Genomic DNA, 19,534 nt, shown 5'->3' on the forward strand with positions numbered 1-19,534 from the left:
TCCCTTGAGAAAGGGTCGTAGAACTCATTTTTTAAATAAGGTGCCAGGATTTACATATTGATCATTTGTGAAATGGCTCTTCTCTTTTTCTTCTGCTTTTCCTTCATTGTCTCTTGAACTGTGGTCCACAGTATCATCCCAGGTAAACAGATAACTTGAAAAAGCAGGAAACAGAACACTTCCTGCTTTCTGATCATTATACTGTGAGAGCCTGAGGTTTTGCTGGGTTTTTGGTGGTGGATCACGCGGGTCAACTCACGTCCTGGCAGGGAATGTCATGGTCTCTTCCAAAGCTTCAGAACAAGAATGCTAGGGTATATCAGGATTTCTATATACAAATACCACACCATCACAAGAAAAGTTCTACATTCATACTGTATGTCCAGACTAAATAGCCCTCATCCGCTGGGTATGCACGGACCAGGAACACACAACCAGGAAGTGCACCGGTTTATATTTGGCATCTTTTTAACTTACTGACAGAAATGTTTCCATACTGATTTTATTTCTCTCCCATCATGGCTTACTTTCCTGTTGGTTTTACAACTATCCCTTTTCCTGAAGTTGTTCTCTCACATGCATGAATAGCCTACTAATTGAGGTTCCTTCAGAAAAGAGAATTTTTTTATACATGAAAATAAATTATTCACATGGATGAACTTTGCAGATATTTCAAATGCTATTAACCTGATTGCGATCATTTTCAAACATATTTGGCAAAGAAATTATTTGGAAGAAAGTGCCAGATTCTTATTCGTCATTAAATTTAGAGATCTAGAAGTGTTTGCATATAGACCAAAATAGCAATAGTGAGACAAAAGACAGACATGTAACCAGGGCTCCCAACAAAGGCACAGGGCAGGTAGCTAAGAGTCCTACCTAATTAATGCATACTGCCCTATCTCCTCCTGATCCATCCTTTTATGGACCCATCCCCCAAGCCACAATGATTCCTGCAAACAAAGCACCCACATCTCATCCTTCATGGCACTACATTACATTTAGAAGCCAGTACAAGGTTCAGAGCATTCTGGGAAACTGCCCCCTCTGCCAAGGTGCTCTTGATGCTATATAATCCAAACTTTTCTGCTGCTCATTTGGAGGAGACCCGGCAGCACTGTGCTAGAGCCAGCTTGCTCGGCTGCCAAGATCCCTAATGGTGAACACCTCTCCTCATCTTTGCATTCAGCAAGGTCATGTTGTTAACTTGGAATTGGCTACACAGGAGTATTTACACTACAAGAATTGGCAAATGTTCCAGGTAGAGTTTGTTTGTTTTGGTTGGTTGTTTTCAGAGTCCATTGTTAACACTTAACCAGCACACCACCGGCCCAGTCCACTGAAGGCCCTGGAACTGCCCAGTAACTGGTGCCTTCCCCACCACAGCAGGCACCAAAAGAAAACCCTGCCTCTTCCCCAGTAAGAGGACCCTCCCCTGCCCCACATGTGGCGGCATCCGTAATACTTCTCTACACTTTGTGACTGAGGCCAGTCAGAATTCTCCTACAGCCCCCAACTAGAGCCGGGGCCAAAATAAGGTGCCGAAGTTAGCATTTTTATAACAGAAGTCTTCAACCGGGCCTCTCATTCTGTGATCCTTTGTCACTAAACTCAAGGAAGTCCCCCTCTGCTGTCTTCTTTCCACTCCTGTATCATCATCCTTGCATCGCCTCTCCCTTGACCAAACTTGCCACCACCTCTCCGCATCATGATAATCAAACTCCCCTCTGCCTTTTTAACACATGCTTCTGACCTAACCAAAATCTGGCTGAACCTCTGAGAGCACCGTTGAAAACATTGAGAAAGTGCATGAGAAGAATAGACTTGTGGCCAAACAGTGAGATGCTTGAAGGTGATATTTCAGAAGTGGTACGGTAATCAGCGATGTTAAGATCACTCAATACTTTGTTCTTCTCATTGTGTGTCAAACTCTGTATTCGAAGCTTGCCATACATATCACATTTAAGAGGCAGCATACCTTTTCAAGGTAGGTTTTATTACTTTTACACACAAGAAAGCTGAAATTTAAATAACAGAACCTAGATTCAAACTTGTCACATCAACAATATCTTTCAACACTGACTATGAATTTAAATCATACAGTAAGATTTTACATACAGTCAGTCAAGCGTCTAACTTCGGCACATCCCATGATTCATGGGTTCAAGCCCCACATTGCAGGTTCTGTGCTAACAGCTGAGTCTGGAGTCTGTTTCAGATTCTGTGTCTTCCTCTCTCTCTTCCCCTCCCTTCTTCATACTCTGTCTCTGTCTCAAAAATAAACATAAAAAAATTTTTTTAAATACAACTCTATGAGTTTGACCAACACATATAATTGTATAACTTCCACCACAATCAAGATACAGAAGCATCCCATTATCCCCAAATAATTCCTTCATGTTACCTCTTTGCAATCTCCTCTCCTCTACCCCCAACCCCTGGCAACCATTAATCTGTTTTCTGTCCCTATCTTTTACCTTTTCTAAGATGTCATATAAACAGAATCATTCAGTATGTAACACTTTGACTTTTTCTGTCACTTAGTATGATACATTTAAGATTTATTCAGGTTGTATGTATCAGTGGGTCATTCCATTTTATTTTTGAGTAGCATCCCGTTGTATGGATATACTATAGTTTATTTGTCCATTTACTAGTTGAACATTGAATTGGGTGGTTTCCAGTCTGGGGCCATTATACAATAATTCATTATAAATATTTGTGTACAGGCTTTTGTGTGAACCCAAGTTGTCAGTTCTTGGTAGGTGTAGGTTTAACTTTATAACAAACTGCTAAACCCTTTTCCAAAGTGATTATATTATTTTTCATTCCCACCGGCCATACCTTTGAATTCCAGTTGCTCCGTTCCTGGCCAGCCCTCAGAATTGTCAGGTGTTGCTTTGTATTGTTGCTTTGTTTGTTTGCCATTTTAAAAGGTGTGTAATGATATCTTACTGTGGTTTCATTTGCACTTCCCTAACTGCCAATATTTTGAACACGTTTGAATGTGCTTATTTGCCATCTATTTTCTTTGGTGAAATGTTCAAATCGTTTGCCCATTCTTTTAATTGGGTTCTTCATTTTCTTATTACTAAGTTTTAAGTTTTTCTAATATATTTTAGATACAAGTCCTTTGTCGGATATGTGATTTTATGAATATTTTCTCCCGGTTTGTGGCTCATCTTTTAGTTTTCTTTTAATTTCTGTTTATTTCTTTTTTTAAAATGTCCAGGCTCCACCCCTAGAGATTCTCATTCAGTTGGACTGGGGTAGAACCTGGGGAATGGCATTTTTTTACAAGCCTCAGAGGATTCAAATGTGCAGATAGAGTTAAGCATTACTCTGTCATAGGGACCAAAATTTAACTTCTTCTCCAGCTATGACCTACAAAAATAGAAAATATATGTTAAGATTAAGTTGGGGTGCCTGGGTGGCTCATTCAGTTAAGTGTCTGACTTTGACTCAGGTCATGAACTTGCAGTTCATGAGTTTGAACCCCACATCTGGCTCTGTGCTGACAGCTCAGAGCCTGGAACCTGCTTCAGATTCTGTGTCTCCCTCTCTCTCTCTTCCTTCCTCTCTCTCTCTCAAAAATAAATAAACATTTAAAAAATTAAAAATAAAAAAGACATAAGTTATTTGGCCAGCAGATTCTTAAGCGATTTTCATGGCCCTATGGCATCATTGCCCGTACCCGTAAACCAGCTGATAACATGAAACAAATCTGACTAAGGAAGAAAGCCACTTCCTCTACAATTTGACAAGACCCAAAGTTACAATAACCTCCCAAGGCCCTCCTACCAGTCATGCCCCAACACCATAACCGCCCACAGCCTTATCACAGGCGGATGGAGACTTATCAGAGGAAGCAGCTTGTGCTGTAACCTGTACCCTTTGTCCATAGGGTCTTATCTACTCTTTAATAGTTCAGCAGGTCCCAGGCCCATACCAGACCTTAAAAACTTTTTGAATACACCAGATTAAATCAACCAGATAGGAGGAGAAATAGTTTTTCTTTATGATTCCCACCTACAACCTTATTGAGAGACTGAGGGACAGAAGCAGGATGGCTTACATAGGTTCTATAATTCAGTTGATTTAGGAGGAAATACAAAACAAAGCCACCAGGCCAGTGACATCTGGTCACTCAAAGTCCTAAGGGCCTCCTAGGAGCTTGAGTGAGGATGCCTGCTTTGGCTTTTTCCCCTAAGTTTATTTCCAATTATATTTTAATATTATTAAAATTGAACCTTAAATAGGATGTAGGTCTGAATGACTCCTAAGCTCATGTGGATCCCACCATAACCTTTCAGGCCCATATCTCAACTGGTTTTGGTACAGATTAAGTGACAGCATGCATACACCACATCGGTTCCCAATCTGATGCACGATGCCAGCAATTTTTATCATCTACTCCTAAGAAATAGTTGACAAAAATCTAATAAGACATGGTTCAGTGCAGATGTATTATGTACCCACCATCTACCTGTTCTGAGGCAGTACCAAAAACAAATAAGAAATTGTTTCTACTCTAAAGGACCCATTGTTTATTGATGGAGATGGACACCCAATCTGATGAATAACTATGGCAATAATAGTGGTAATAATAAAAATAATATCAGCAGAGGTGCCTGGGCGGTTCAGTCGTTTGAGCATCTGACTTTGACTCAGGTCATGATTTTGCAATTTGTGAGTTCGAGCCCCACATCAGGCTCTGTGCTGACAGCTCAGAGCTTGGAGCCTGCTTCAAATTCTGTGTCTCCCTCTCTCTCTCTGCCCCTCCCCTGCTCACGCTCTGTCTCTCTCTCTCTCAAAAATAAATAAACATTAAAAAACTAGAAAAAAATAATAGCAGCAGCAGCTACCATTTATTGAGCACTTACTGTATACCAAAAGAGTATATGCATTAGCAGATTAGGGTCAGATTCCATCACATACAGAAGAAAACTAAGACTAAGAGACAATTTCACTTCTTTCCTGTGTAGAAGGAATCTGGGGGGAAGCTGCTATTGTGACTCTGCAGCCAATGGGACTCAGGCCCCTTCATCTTTGGCTCTACCAGTGAGGATGCTTGCCTTCCATCCTCAAGGGGACTTCAGGACCCAAGATGGCTGCTAGGACTCTGGTCAGTACATGTGAGCTCCAGAAGTCAGGAAGGAGAACAGACAGTTGAGGCAAGTCATCTCCCACATTTCTGTCCACCCCCTTTTTAAAAAATATTAATGATTACTTATTTTTTAGAGAATGTGTGTAAGAGCAGGGGAAGGGCAGAGAGCAAAGGAGGCACAGAATCCGAAGCAGGCTTCTGTATAGGATGTCAGCTCAGAGCCCAAAGTGAGGCTTGAACCCATGAACTATGGGATCATGACCTGAGCAGAAGTTGGACACTTAACCAACTGAGCCACCTAGGTGCCCTTCTGTCCCCCTGTTAAGAAACCTCTCCACAAGTCCTTCTCTATAACTTACATTGGCTGAAATTTGGACTCTCAGCCACAACAAGTAAGGCTGAGAAGTGTAGTCTTCCGACTGGGTGTATTGCCAGCACCAGTATTACAGGGGCTGTGTTGATGGGGTAAGTAAGGGAAAACTGGCTGTCCTGCCACATCTGTAGTGGATGCATAACTTCTAAGCCCTCCAGCTTGCTGAGGTCATGTTGTTCTGAAATATTTAAGTAAAATTAGTTCTAACCCCCATAATGTACAGCTGGGAAATCTAGAGCCCCCCTCAATAAACGTAGGGAGTTGCAAGGCTCACTTTTTCCTAGTTCTGCTAACTCTGAATCTCTACCCCCATGGAGTCTTTGTCCCCATTCTGCATTTCATTTGCTTCTGCCCATTTTCTTTACCTCATCATGCAACCAGATACCACTCCAATCCCTCCTCTCCCCAAGCATCAGCAAGGCAAAACTGTATGTGCAGTGGACTTTATAGAAAGTTTGGGCCAGAGATGGGATAATGCAGCCCATCCTAGCAGACACCAACCTTCTAATTGAATATAGGACTCCAAGTCTCCCTGCCTTTAAGGAAGCCCACCAACTCTCTCGTCTTCTTGGGTCCTCCAGCACCATTGATGGGCAGCCTTTCTCCTTCAACTTCACCTTCTTTTCCTTTGCTGCTCCCTGTCAAGCCCTAAAACTCATCCATATCTTGTCCAGAGCCATATACTACCTCTCTATCTCTCTACAAGTTCATCCCTGCCATTCTCCAAAGACTATCGTCCCCTAACCAAAATGGCCCATCACAGTAATTCATTAAACAAAGTGGGTTCTGGGGCACCTGGGTGGCTCAGTCAGTTAAGCCTCTGACTTAAGCTCAGGTCATGATCTCTCGTTCGTGGGTTTGAGCCTTGCTTCGGGCTCTGTGTTGACTTTGAGCCTGCTTCAGATTATGTGTCTTCCTCTCTCTCTCTGCTCCTCCCCCTCTCATGCTCTGTTGCTTTCTGTCTCAAAAATTAATAAAACATTAAGAAAAATAATAAATTTACAAAAAAACAAAGTGGGTTCTTAGGGGAGAGACTTGGGGGCCAAACAGGAAGGTTAGAAATCACTCGTTCGGCAGAGAAGTTGAGCAACATGACCAGATCTGTAATGTAGTAACGCGGCGGGGAGAGAGTAGAGATGAAGAAACTGGCATGCTGTTGTACAAAACAGGCAAGAGACTATGAGTGGAGATCAGCAGGATGCTTCAGATGGAGAGGATGTAGGCATGTATGGGCGAGGGAGGATGTGGGAGAGGGATGAATGCTCTCTGTAGCTGAGAAAAGACGTAACAAATGAGAGTGTTTTTGAAATAATGTCATTAGAATAATGGATTGACAGTGCAGTTCCGGTGACAGAAAGTGAGAGTAGAAGCAAAAAACCCGGGGAAAGGGGACCCCTGCAGAATGCCACGGGGTGGGGAACAGATGTGTGTGCAGAACACCACGGCGGGGAGGGGGCTCCATGCAACACTCTTTCCCATCCTCATGGACATAGTGGAGAGAAGAGTGACTTACCTCTTCCCTCAGCTAGAGGAGCCAGTCAGAAGTTAAAGTCACTTCCTGAGAGACAGGCAGATAATTAGGAACAGGACCAGAACTCCAGTCCAGCCTGCAGGGCTCCAGAACCCCAGAACTCATAGGCTTCCATTCCAGCAAGTGCCTCTGAGATCTCTGAAGCCAACCATCTAAAAGGCAATAGCGGGGGCCTCTGGGTGGCTCAGTCAGTTAAGCATCCAACGTTAGCTCAGGTCATGATCTCACAGTTTGTGAGTTCAAGCCCTGCGGGCTCTGTGCTGACAGCTCAGAGCCTGGAACCTGCTTCAGATTCTGTCTCCCTCTCTCTCTGCCCCTCCCCCACTCATGCTTTATCTCTCTGTCTCTGTCTCTCTGTCTCTGTCTCTCTCTCTCTCTCTCTCTCCTCTCTCTCTTTTTCTTTAAAAAATAAATAAACATTGAAAAAATTTTAAGGCAATACCAGCCAACACACTGAGTAGTACTTTTCTTGGCATTCTTAGTTTATGGGTTAGCACTAGGGTTTATCATTTGTATATCCTGCCATCCATCTTCATTTGCTCTTTGGCATCTTCTACTCCGTCATCAGGTGAGGGTGTGGGAACAGAATCCCTGGGAGGGGGGAGGGGCGCAGAGCGCCATCAAGCAGATACCTTCCCCGCCTCTGGGCTGGACCTTTGCCTGGCTTCAACAGAATATGCTGATCCCAGTATTCATCTCAGGATGGATTTTCATGACCAAGGAAGATTTCTAAAGATTCAGAGTCTACATAGATAACCTGCTCAGTTCCCTTGTTTTGTTTTTCAGAACAAACCATTTTCTCCTCCTCAAACTGAAGGCAGACTAGACAGGTGAACACAGGAGGGTGGCTCCTTTTGCATTTCTGGTCGTTCTCAGTGATCTAGGATTACTCATTCATTTCACAGGCTCATCAATGCATTTGCCCAAACATACCTGAGCACTGCTCCCAACCAGCCTGGGTGGGGGAGAGGGAGAAACACCGAAAGGGTTGAGAGAAAATGCAAAGAACAGATGCCTGCCAGTCTTCAAGCTTCTGGGAAACTACCTCTCCAAAATATTGTCCAAACACACAGCTCTGTGTCAAAATCTTCATAATCATAGCAGCCCCCCGGTGTTTGTAAAGTCTCTAAGACATCAAGCACGTGATACATGTTAGTAAGTATTATTATTACTATTATTTTTATTGTTATTAATCAAATACTGTGCCCCAGGCACGTGCATATATTACCTCACTTAATGCCCTCAACCCCCCTACTGAGGAACTACTAGTGTTCCCATTTTATGGCTAATCACAACAGCTAACGCACTGGGGACTCAGTGTGCCTGGTATTAGCTGCACACAGCCACACAATCCTCCCAACAAATCCTGCAAAATAAGTGACATTGTGTACTTATTCTGCAGATGTCAAAACTGAGGCTCAGAGAGGTTTGGTGACTTATCCAGGCCCCGAAGGCAGTCAGTGGCAAAGGTTGAATCTAAAGTCGATTCTGCCTGGCTCAGTGGGCTATTACCCCTAACCTGCTTCCTGCAGACACATCCCCCCAAATTTAAAAACTCACTTCAAGTGAATCAAGGAAACTCTCGCTCTTACTGAGGCTTCAAAAGACCCTGCAGCTCACTCTGTTCTATTGATTAGTTGAGCACTTTTCTAGATCATAACTTCTGTAACCCAGGTCATGAAAACGCTTTCTAAGCTCAACACCCCTGTGTCACCTGTCAGCAGTGAGAGGGGTGTTGTAAAGTTCATGTAACTCTTCTCTACAGAGCTGGATTGACAGTCCTGTAGGAAGGATGTCAGTTATCAGTTCAGAGAAGGTGAGCATGTTTTAATAAAAAGTTACAAGGCTCTCAACTTGCTGATTCTGACATGAGCTTCCTCCAGCAAACCGAGCAGAACCAGGCTTCTCTTACATCTGGTACAGCACCCGGTGGAGTGGACAGTGCAGACCAAGAGCCGCTAGCACGGCCAGCAGGGACTGGCCACCCCTCTGGGCTCAGCACGGCCACTGGGCTGCAGAACACAAGAAAGAACCCAGAGACAAAGCACTCGACATCCGTGCGAAAAAAAGACAGGCCCGCATGAAACCATCATGAGCGCTGCCAGAGACCACGAGGCCCAGGACAGAAGCGGGGACATCCACGTCCTGCTTCCAGCTCTGTTTCTCAGCAGCTCGGGAGGCTTAGGCAGGTCGTTCACCTCTTGACTTCAGTTCCTTCCTCTGCAAAATGAACAGCTCAGTTTAGATTGCCTGTGTGAGGACAACACAAGAACCCAGGAAGGGGAAAGATCTGTAAAGAAAGGCACAATGTCTCAACTTTCCACACACGCTTTCCATGGAGCAGCCAGGCGCCAGATGCAATTAGTCCCTGGAATTGATCTCCCTCACTTCAAGCCACTTACAACTTACATGACTTGGGAAATGTACCAAACTTAGACCTTCCCAAACAGGTTGCCCAAAGTTACAGGTAGGGCACGGTCTTGACCCCTCAGCCCTCAGCACAGCTGGCACATGGCAGAGACCCCAGGCTATCACCCGTTCCTGTGAGAAGTCTCACTGTTGTACATACTGACCTCCTTCTCACATCTGCGCAGTAGCCCATTTAGATCTTAGGTCCGTCATCTGTGAATGGAAATAAGAATAGTTTCTTCTTGGGAAGATTGTGTATGTAAAGTGCTTAGTGGAACCGGTCCACGTAAATCCTCAGTAACATTTGCTCAGATTATTACTACTGCCGATACCATTAGCCAGATCTCCACCCTAACAAGGCTAAGTTTGTTCTTAGTGCAAATGAGCACCCATCTTTCAGATTCTGAAGCCCCTTGGTGCACACCCAGCAAAAGACCCAGCAGCCCTGCCTCCTACTCCCTCTTTCTCCAGATGAATCTTCCACAAAGAGCACTCTTTTGCATCTGAAAATATTTTCCCAAGGAATTCTCATCACTAGCAGGATAACCCCCTTCCAAAAGATTGTTCTCCAAAACAGACCCTTAGGCTGTGCCTCAGAAAACAAGTAAATGGATACATTTAACTACATTGTGGCAAGCACAGCAGGGAAATTAAACAGGGTCTGTGACAAAGTACTCTTTCTGAACAAAAAGGTATTGAAAAGGCCTCAACTCTGTGCACTGAACTAGGTGCTAGAACTGAGTAAGGCACGAATGCATGAGATCACAAACTCCCAGGAAGAGGGCCTCGCCTTCAGACACCTCGGACACAGCGGACTTTGTACACAGCGGCTCAGAAGCTCTTCGTGTGCCAGGCGCTGGCTCTGCGCACTTGGTGCCCCTTCTCACATTGCTAGGCCTCCTAAATCCCGAGTTGCTGGCCCTGCTCTGCCCTCTCTGCATACTAGCCCTGTTTGTGAAAAGTGGAGACGGTACCCCTCTTCTTTACTCAAGGGTATCAGGAAAGGTCCTCTACAGAGAACAGATCCAGGCCCATGAGAGACTCAGCATGTCTCATGCTCCAGGGCATCTGCTGAGGATGCAGCCCATCCCAGGGGAACCTGGTCCCACCTGCTTGCCAGCTGGGCCAAGGAGCCACACAGTGGCTCTCTGAGTGCTCAGCTTTGACCCCCGCCCACTGAATCCTATGGCAGGGAGCAATGGCCTGGTCCCCTCACAGAGTTTCTTATGTCTGTCATCCTTATTGGTGCCACTGTCATCTACTTTGGAAATGGGGGCACTGCCTACTCTTGGGGAGTGATGAGCCGAGAAATACCTGGACACACGAGAATGGCTGGCTGTCGCCTGACACCTGTTCTCTCCTTTCTGCACAAAGCCTTTCTAGCCTGGTTATCAGAGTTGTCTGAACAAGGGGCTGGAGGTTGAGCAAGAACACAGAAAATTTCTCTCCACCCTCACAGTGTCTAGCTGGGCTTGCGGAAGAGAATATATGCTTACAGAAAAAGGTTTAAACCCTAAGAAGGAACTTTTTCAGGTTCTGATTTAGAAGAGAATTAGAAGAGGGGGGGAACCAAATCATCCATCTAGAAGTGAACTGGGCACCCGTAGGGCTTGGTCTAGACTCCTGATGATTTCTAATATCCCTGCCAGCACTGACTCTCTAAAACCCTCAGCCAACTATTCTTGCTTCTAACCTCTTCTTTTTTTTTTTAATGTTTTTTATATATGGCGGGGGTGGGGCAGGGGTGGGCAGAGAGAAGGAAACACAGAATCTGAAGCAGGCTCCAGCACAGAGCCCGACGCAGGGCTCAAAGTCACAAACGGTGATATCATGACCTGAGCCGAAGTCGAACACTCAGTTGACTGAGGCACCCGGGCGCTCTGCTTCCAACCTCCTCTATCCCATCCCCCAAGCAACGGCTCCTGCAGAAACTATCAGGAGGCTACTGCTAAGAAAGTCCATGCGACTCCTGTCCTCCTCAGTACTAATCGCCACTGCTCCCACTGCGGGAGTGCCCACCACACTCCAGCACGCATGCTCCTTTGCAGCCCACAGCAGGGAGCACCAGCGCCGCTGTCCAGATGGGGAAACTAACGCCCAGTGACTTGGGTGCCGCACTCAAGGCCAGTTACTAATAACTTTAGTTGCCATTTATTAAACACTTACTGTGTGCCAGGCACTGGGGAAATGGCCTGTGTGCATTATCTCATTTAGCATTTATCTCATTTATCTCATTTAGCTGTCAAAACCACTCTCTTGGGTGCCTGAGTGGCTCAGTCGGTTAAGTGACCAACTTCAGCTCAGGTCATTGAACCTCGTGGTTTGTGAGTTCGAGCCCAGCATCAGGCTCTGTGCTGACAGCTCAGAGCCTGGAGCCTGCAGAGCCTGGATTCTGTGTCTCCCTTTCTCTCTGCTCTTCCCCTGCTCATGCTCTCTCTTAAAAATAAATAAACATTTTTTAAAAAAACACTCTCTAGATGCTGTGTGGCTCCTGTGACACTCACTGCTTCTCCGAAAGCAGAGACAGGCTGCTGATGGTGGCCTTGGCATTCACTCATGGCTTACCTGGGCATCAGATGAAAAAGTGTGTACAATGGGCCTGGCACTGGTAGACGCCAAAAAACAGCTGCCCTTCTCTAAGGTTGCCTTTGACATCACCCTGAGGTTCCCTACAGGAAAATGTAGGGACAGAGAAAAGGGTCCAGTCCACCTGCCACCTCAGGATTAAAGAGGGACCGATCTGGGTCAGAAGGCGGGCGCAGGGAACAGCTAACCCTGTGGGTCATTTAGTTGAAAGCAACCACATGAGTGTTATTATCGTTACCATCTTCATCATTATTTGACAAAGCAACAAAATAAACTAGTGCACACTAATGATGATAATTAACAATAGCATGGCCACACAGTATAACACTCTGATTCAGCATGCTATGGAAACTGTACCTCCAACAACCTTTAACGTAGTTTCACAGAAGTAGATCTAGAAAAGAGAGTACACAGAGAGGCTGGTCACATTTAATCAGTGAATTAGGATACTTCCTGACCTGTCTCAGAGGTCATTTCTCAGACTATGAGAACGGCTTCTTTCCTTCCCGTGTAGGTGTTGATACATTGGTGTTCTGACTTAGGGAACCTGCGAGCCCTCTGCTCCCTAAACCAACTTTAATTGGAGCCCCGTCAGGGTCAGTAATGAATAGTGTCACACACGCCCTGATCGAAGATGCTACCCACCCTCTGAACACAGGCTCCAACTGTCCACCTGGGGTCCTGCTTTGGCAGAAAAATGGTAAGTCTCTTCTTAGACGCAAAGGAACGAGCATTGCCAGACAAACTGCCTTTCTTCCAGACGCATTTGTTAGAACTGCCTGGGTCTCTGTGACAGGTGATGGAGTGACCAAGCTTCCTCGGGCAGATGAGACAGGGGCAGGGAGGTGAGAGGAAGAGACAGCCTGATGGATTTCTCCTGGGAAAAGAAATTCAGAGTTTTCTTGGGTAACCAAGGGCATTGGAAAGAGGACATGCATGGGTGCAGGGATCACAGGGCCCCACCGGCCAGGGGGCTGAAGAGATAGATGTTTCTGAGAATCCCGCAGCCGGTTTCTCAAAGGGAGCAGCAATGATGGCAATACTTCATACTCGCTGTGTGGTCGCTGGTGTCACAAAGGAAACAAATGTTTCCAAGAGAATTCACACTCTATTCCTCTCTGAGGTCCTGTGATTTCTCGCAATAGCCTGCTCCCAATCCACATATATGCAGTGCCATCACCCCCAGCGATGTGGTCGTGTCTTAACAGAACAAAGATGTCTTTAAAAAACTAAGAAAGGGGAAAGGAAATGACTAACAACCGTCTCAGCAAAAATGCCGTCTTTGGTGAGGACTTGTTGGGGCCGAATTGGGGTGGTGCGCCGGTTCGTCCAATGGCTGACTCCATCCTGTGTCTGGGGGAGGGCAGATGATGGGGACTCGGGAGGAACCGACTTCATGAATGAGAATCACTGAGAGATGCATGTCCAAAATTACTGCTCAGGCTTGATATCTGTGACCCAGGGCCGGTCACCCAAGACAACCTGATTGGCCTTCCGAGCAACACTCCCGGTGTTACTGATCCCAGAGGCCTGAGTGAAGCTGCAGCGACGGCAAAATGTTTTCTAGGAGACTTCGCCCCCTCTCCTGTCTCCTGACATCTCTTTCCCTAGAGACAGTCCTGCTGGCTATCCAAAGACCTTACTTCAGAATTCAGCTTTGCAGTTCTTTAAAGCAGCTCATGCATTTTCCTCCCCCTGTAACTAATACCTCCTTTCTTATGTTATTATAATTTGTTGGTTTTCTTGTCTGCCTTCTCCACTAGACTATAAGACCCAGAACAAAAGAACTGTATTCTTCCTATTCACCTTTAAATCTCTAAAATCTAACGTAGAGGCATAGAGATAGAACCTTATAGGGCTCGTTTAGTGGTGATGAATTCTTTCAATTTTTGTTTATTTGGGAAAACCTTTATCTCTCCTTCTATTCTGAATGACAGGCTTGCTGGTTAAAGGATTCTTGGGGGCATATTTTTTCTGTTCATCACGTTAAAGATTTCCTGCCATTCCTTTCTGGCCTGCCAAGTTTCAGTAGACAGGTCTGTAACCACTTTGATAGTTCTCCCTTTGTACGTTAGGGCCCTTTTATCTCTAGCTGCTTTCAGAATTGATTCAAGTTACATCTGAGGGGCTTTCTCTGTGTGAGATAGAACCTTATAAATATTGTGGATGAATGAATGAGCTGGAAAACTCCTAGAACTGTGTATCAGTAGGCTTCAGTTCTAGCCACGGGTCTATCACTAATCAAAGTTGCAATGTCAGGTCTGGGGCATCAACCACCAAGTGAACAACCCTGATGAGCAGCTGACACCCGTCCCCACACTGCGCTCAGTGCAGCCCCGTGAGTCCACAGAGGAGGGTTGGCACTTTGGGGAGGTATGGGATGAGAGGGGGTCCTGAGCAGACCAGCCTCAGGCTCCCACCCCCTCCTCAAACAAAGCCACCTTGCTTTTACTGATTTATGTATGACACTCTCAAAAAACACTTGTGTTCGAAGAGGATTTTACAACCAAGACAAAGCTTTTAAATAATACAAGTAGATGATTGGACAGTTGTTTTCAGCTAGATTCCCCCAGTCTATTAAACAGGTCCCGCTCCTTCAATCACTTGATCCCCAGTTCACCTCTGCAGACTCATCCTCCTCACACCACAAAGCAGCCCCCGCATGTGTCATCCCAGCTGCCCCCTTGCACCTGCTTGAGATCACCCTTTTCCATTTCATTCTGCCTGGAAAAGCCCAGTTCACCCTTCAGTGCAGCTCAGAAGCCTCCTCTTCATCCCTACTTCCCCAGAAACCAAGGACCGTGTTTTCTAAGAGCCACTCACCCCACTGGGCTCCCAGAGCACCTCTTAAATACTGTATAGTACTAAATGCTGGCTGTGTGGGATCATCTGTTTACTAAACTCCTGACTGGAATATACATGCCTCAAGATCAGATCTATGTCTTGTATTCACTTCAGTGCCTAACACAGTAAGCACTTAACAATGTGTATCACTTAAAAGAAAGAAATTGGGAAGTCAGAAATTATTGTAGGAAATTGGTAAGTTAGTTGATAGATAGCTTAAGGAATTAGTCAATAAGTTAAACTACATGTTAATGAAAAAACTTTCTTTATCTGAGTAGAGTAACTGGCATTCAAGTGTGAATAACCTCTAGATTTAATCTTTCTAAGTGAAAGTACTTTTAAAAAGTACTTATGTAGACAATGGCTTTTTTTTTTTTGGTGGAATGTGGAGGGAAATTATTTCTTGAGTGGAGAAATCCTTGTCTATATTTCACCTACTCCCAACTGGATCTTTCTCTTTTACACCCTCTTAAGATGGAAGAGAATCTTTGCTTCTAGATTCTAGAAGTGGTTCTAGAAGTGGTTCTAGAATCTAGTTCTAGACTGATGGGAAGCACATACAATGATTATCTTGATCATCAGCAGCCCCATATTAGGCAATTTGGAAAGTTCAACATCCTATGTAGGCTCTCTGGGAGTATTAAATGTAAGGCCGGCTAATTATATCTATATGTGATAGAATCACAGACTGTCTGAGTTGGAAAAAATTCACTTCAAAAGGACAAAATTTCTCTGAACTCCAACCCATACATCATTTAGAGGGTACACAAGAGATCAACAGAGAATATTCCAAATATAGAATTTCCTGGGTGTCTTATCCCAGCCCTCTTTTCAATGTGTAAGTCCTAAGTTTGACTGCTCTTCAGGCTGGCAGTTTGTCAATTTAACAAAAAATAGTTCTGGGTATAGAAATAAAACAAAACACTAGGGATATGACAAAATGATAAGAAGGGCATGTGCACCATACACTTAAAGAGTTGATAATTTGAAAAGGATATCTGAGTCGCAGGCTATGAAAAATCTCTATTCCCTCTTGAACCCCCTATATTTCTCAGGGACCTGGACTTGCTGTCTCTGAACAACTCCATTGGGAAACTTTGACCCAGTGGTCTGCAGCCTCTGTACCCTGACCTTGTACTTCATAATGATTTTCTACAGCTACGCAGTTACACTTTTGAAATCAATATGTCTCTCCCTCTCCAAACACTTGATGGGTAGCCAAGGAATGCAGAATCACTTTGGTAATAGCATAAGGCAAATATGAGTAGGAAGATAACCCCAGGGCAAGAAATTTTTTCATGCATACCAAATTGAATAGATTTAGACACTATACTTATTCAGATAAATGTTTTTCTCATTTACAATGGTGGACCTTAGTACAAATCAACTTTAGGTAATAAATACTTTGAAATTCTTCCTTTGCTATCCTAAAATAGTTCTAGAAATAAACTAGAGATAATGTTAGCTTCCTACACATTTTTTTCATAGTGATTAAAATTATATTTTGATTTTTTAAGTTTTTATTTAAATTTCAGTTAACAGGGGTGCCTGAGTGACTCAGTCTACTGAGTGTCCGACTTCGGCTCAGGTCAGGATCTCAAGGTTTATGGGTTGAAGCCCCGAGTCAGGCTCTGTGCTGACAGCTTGGAGCCTGGAGCCTGCTTCAGATTCTGTGTCTCCTTCTCTGCCCCTTCCCTGCTTACACTCTGTCTCTCTCTCTCTCTCTCTCTCTCTCTCTCTCTCTCTCTGTCTCTCTCTCTTTCTCAAAAATAAACATTAAAAACATGTTATTAAATTCCAGTTAACATACAGCACAATATTAGTTTCTGGTATACAGTTTAGAGATTCAACACTTCCATACAACGTCTGGTTCTTATCACAAGTGCCCTCCTTAATCCCCATCACCTATTTAACCAGATCCCCACCCACCTCCCATCTGGTAACCATCAGTTTGTTCTCCATAGGTAAAAGTCTGTTTCTTGGTTTGACTCCCTCTCTCCTTTTTCCCCACTTTGTTCCTTTATTTTGTTTCTTAAATTCCACATATGAGTGAAATCATATGGTATTTGTCTTTCTCTGACTGACTTGTTTTGCTTACCATTAATACTCTCTAGCTCCATGTTGTTACAGATCACAAGATTTCATTCTTTTTTATGGCTGAGTAATATTCCACTACATACACACACACACACACACACACACACACACACACACACACACATACACACGCATGCATGTATACTACGTCTTCTTTATCCGTCAGTTAATGGGCATTTGAGCTGTTTCCATAATTTGGCTATCAGAGATAATGCTGCTATAAATATTGCAGTGCATGCATCCCTTTGAATCAGTGTTTTTATATTCTTTGGGTAAACATCTAGTAATGCAATTGCTAGATCATAGGGTAGTTCTATTTTTAGCTTTTTGAGGAACCCCTATTGTTTTCCAGCGTCACACTTAATTTTTAAAAAAACACAAAAAACAATATACCCTGAGTATGGAAGGTAAATGAAAGAAAAGTCACTTCTAGTAAAAATAATATTTCAGTGTGTAGATGCTGGAGTGTAAGAATAGGAGACATAATGAAGTCATCGGATGTCTGCTGTCACTTGTAGAACAACTGTGAACGCAAACTCACACAGGTGTGCTGTGTGGTTTTCAGGGACCATGAGTTCTGTTGCTGTTGATGGTGTGGTTTTCCAAAATAATGACCAACGCTTGGCAAATTCCAAACAAAACAAATTACAACTATCCCTCAATTTATCCAGTTGTTGCAACCCTGGAAAATTTAGTGTATATAAAATCATGAAAAAAATACTTTGTGTCAATATGTGAAATGGAGATGCAGGCACCTGGGTGGCTCCATCATTTCAGTGTCCCGTTCTTGGTTTCGTCTCAGGTCATGATCTCACAGTTCATGAAATCAGCCCTGCATCAGGCTCTGTGATGACAGCACAGAACCTGCTTGGGATTCTCTGTCTCCTTCTCTCTCTGCCTTTCTCCACAGCTTGGGCTCTCTCTCTATCCCTATCTCCCTCCCTCTCCCTCTCTCTCTCTCTTGCACTCTCAAATTAGATAAATAAACTTTTTTTTAAAAAAAAGGTATTAAAATGGAGATAGATTTGGGCTCAGAAATTGTAAAGAGCTTTTTACAATTTATAAACGTGTTTTCATAAACAGCTCCTTTGGGACCCTCAGAAGTGATGTAAGAAACAGGAAAATGTTTTTTCTGTGGGACAGTGCCACACTGCAGAATGTCTAATGGCTCCTACCCATTTAATGCCTCAAGTGCCCACAATCATTATGAAAACCATGGACCGCCCCCCCAACAGGTTTCCAAAACTCCCCCTAGGTGGCAGTACTACTTTTGCTGAGAACTACTGGTTTCCAGTATTTTCTCCAGAGCTGCCTCCACTGACTCAAATGTTTGAAAGCTGATTCTAGCTGTGAAACCAAAGAACGGTAACACCAGAAGGGACCCTAAAGTTTATCTATCTGGCCCCCTCACTTTACCCATGTTAGGTAAGTAATTTGTCCTTTGACACTCAGTTATTACATGATCTAAGATTTAAAAAACCATGGTTTCCTTTTCTTTGGCTTTTATTTCTTATTAAAATTAGAAAGATACCTTTAAATATGTCTCTCCTACACACCATGTATTTGAAAAAAGTGGAATAAGTGGCAACATTTTCCAGGTCTTTTTCAGGACATTTGGGGTAGAGGTCACTTACTCCTCACCACTGAGCTTCAGTATTAGGCTGGATACTCCCTAATGCCCACTAAAAGCCTGGATTCTTGCATACCAATAAATCAGAAAGATGCAAAAATAAAATCCTTTACAATGCATCCAAAAGAATGGTCTCTAGAAGCAGAAATGTCTTATCTAGTTAGTGTCTAATTTATTTTCCTAAAGTCCTTCCCAAACTCCAGCTATCAGAATCCAAGCTGGACCTTGGGAAATAAATGACTGATTTCATATGCTTCTACCTTGTGCATAGCTCATGGCCTCTTTCTCTGCCTCTGGACAGCAATGCACAGGCTCCTTTTAAGACCTAAGTGAGACTTGACTGTTTGTTAATTACTCTTGGCAAGAGGGTTCTGATGGTGAATTGGGTACTTTCACACCTAATGTGGCAGATCAAATATTAAGGAGAGAACCACTGATTTCCCAAACCTCAAAATATTGACTCTCCAAATTAAATTTACAATTAAATGAATGCCAGTTTCAAAAGCTTTGGTTGAGAAATTTCCATTTATAAGCCACATGCATTATCAGGGGTTAAGAGAGTGAAGAGATGAGCTCACAAGATGTAAGAAGATAAAGCTATGGATCCTACACCAAAGAGCAGATTTAGGATTGCCTCCTAATCCCTTCCTCACACCGCACTAAAAGGGCTACCGAATGTGTATCCACAAACCCGACTCTTCTTCAGGAGAGGAAAGCACAGAAGTTTTGCAGGCATCTGAGGAAACACTGTCAGGTTCTCATCCTCAGTGCTTGTACACTCTACACTGTCCTCATGGAAAACTTCTCCAGCCCTTCCTTCAGGGAGCACTTCCTCTTAGTTTTAGACACACTCTAACAATATAAACATCAGGTGTTAGAAGTGGCGATTTAGAAAACCAGGTGGTCTGCCTGTTCAAGGTAATCCCTGTGACAGCAACAAAAAGAAACAACTTACAG

The 19,534-nt window shown here is 43.9% G+C and overlaps 1 protein-coding gene across 1 annotated transcript in view; it reads left to right on the forward strand.

Annotated features, from left to right (window-relative positions):
• Positions 1–19,534, forward strand: part of SLC7A14 (solute carrier family 7 member 14) — a 107,686-nt gene that overhangs the window by 56,709 nt on the left and 31,443 nt on the right. The window lies entirely within an intron of this gene.

This window comes from Suricata suricatta, chromosome 5 (genome assembly GCF_006229205.1).
Source record: "Suricata suricatta isolate VVHF042 chromosome 5, meerkat_22Aug2017_6uvM2_HiC, whole genome shotgun sequence".
Lineage (NCBI taxonomy): Eukaryota > Metazoa > Chordata > Mammalia > Carnivora > Herpestidae > Suricata > Suricata suricatta.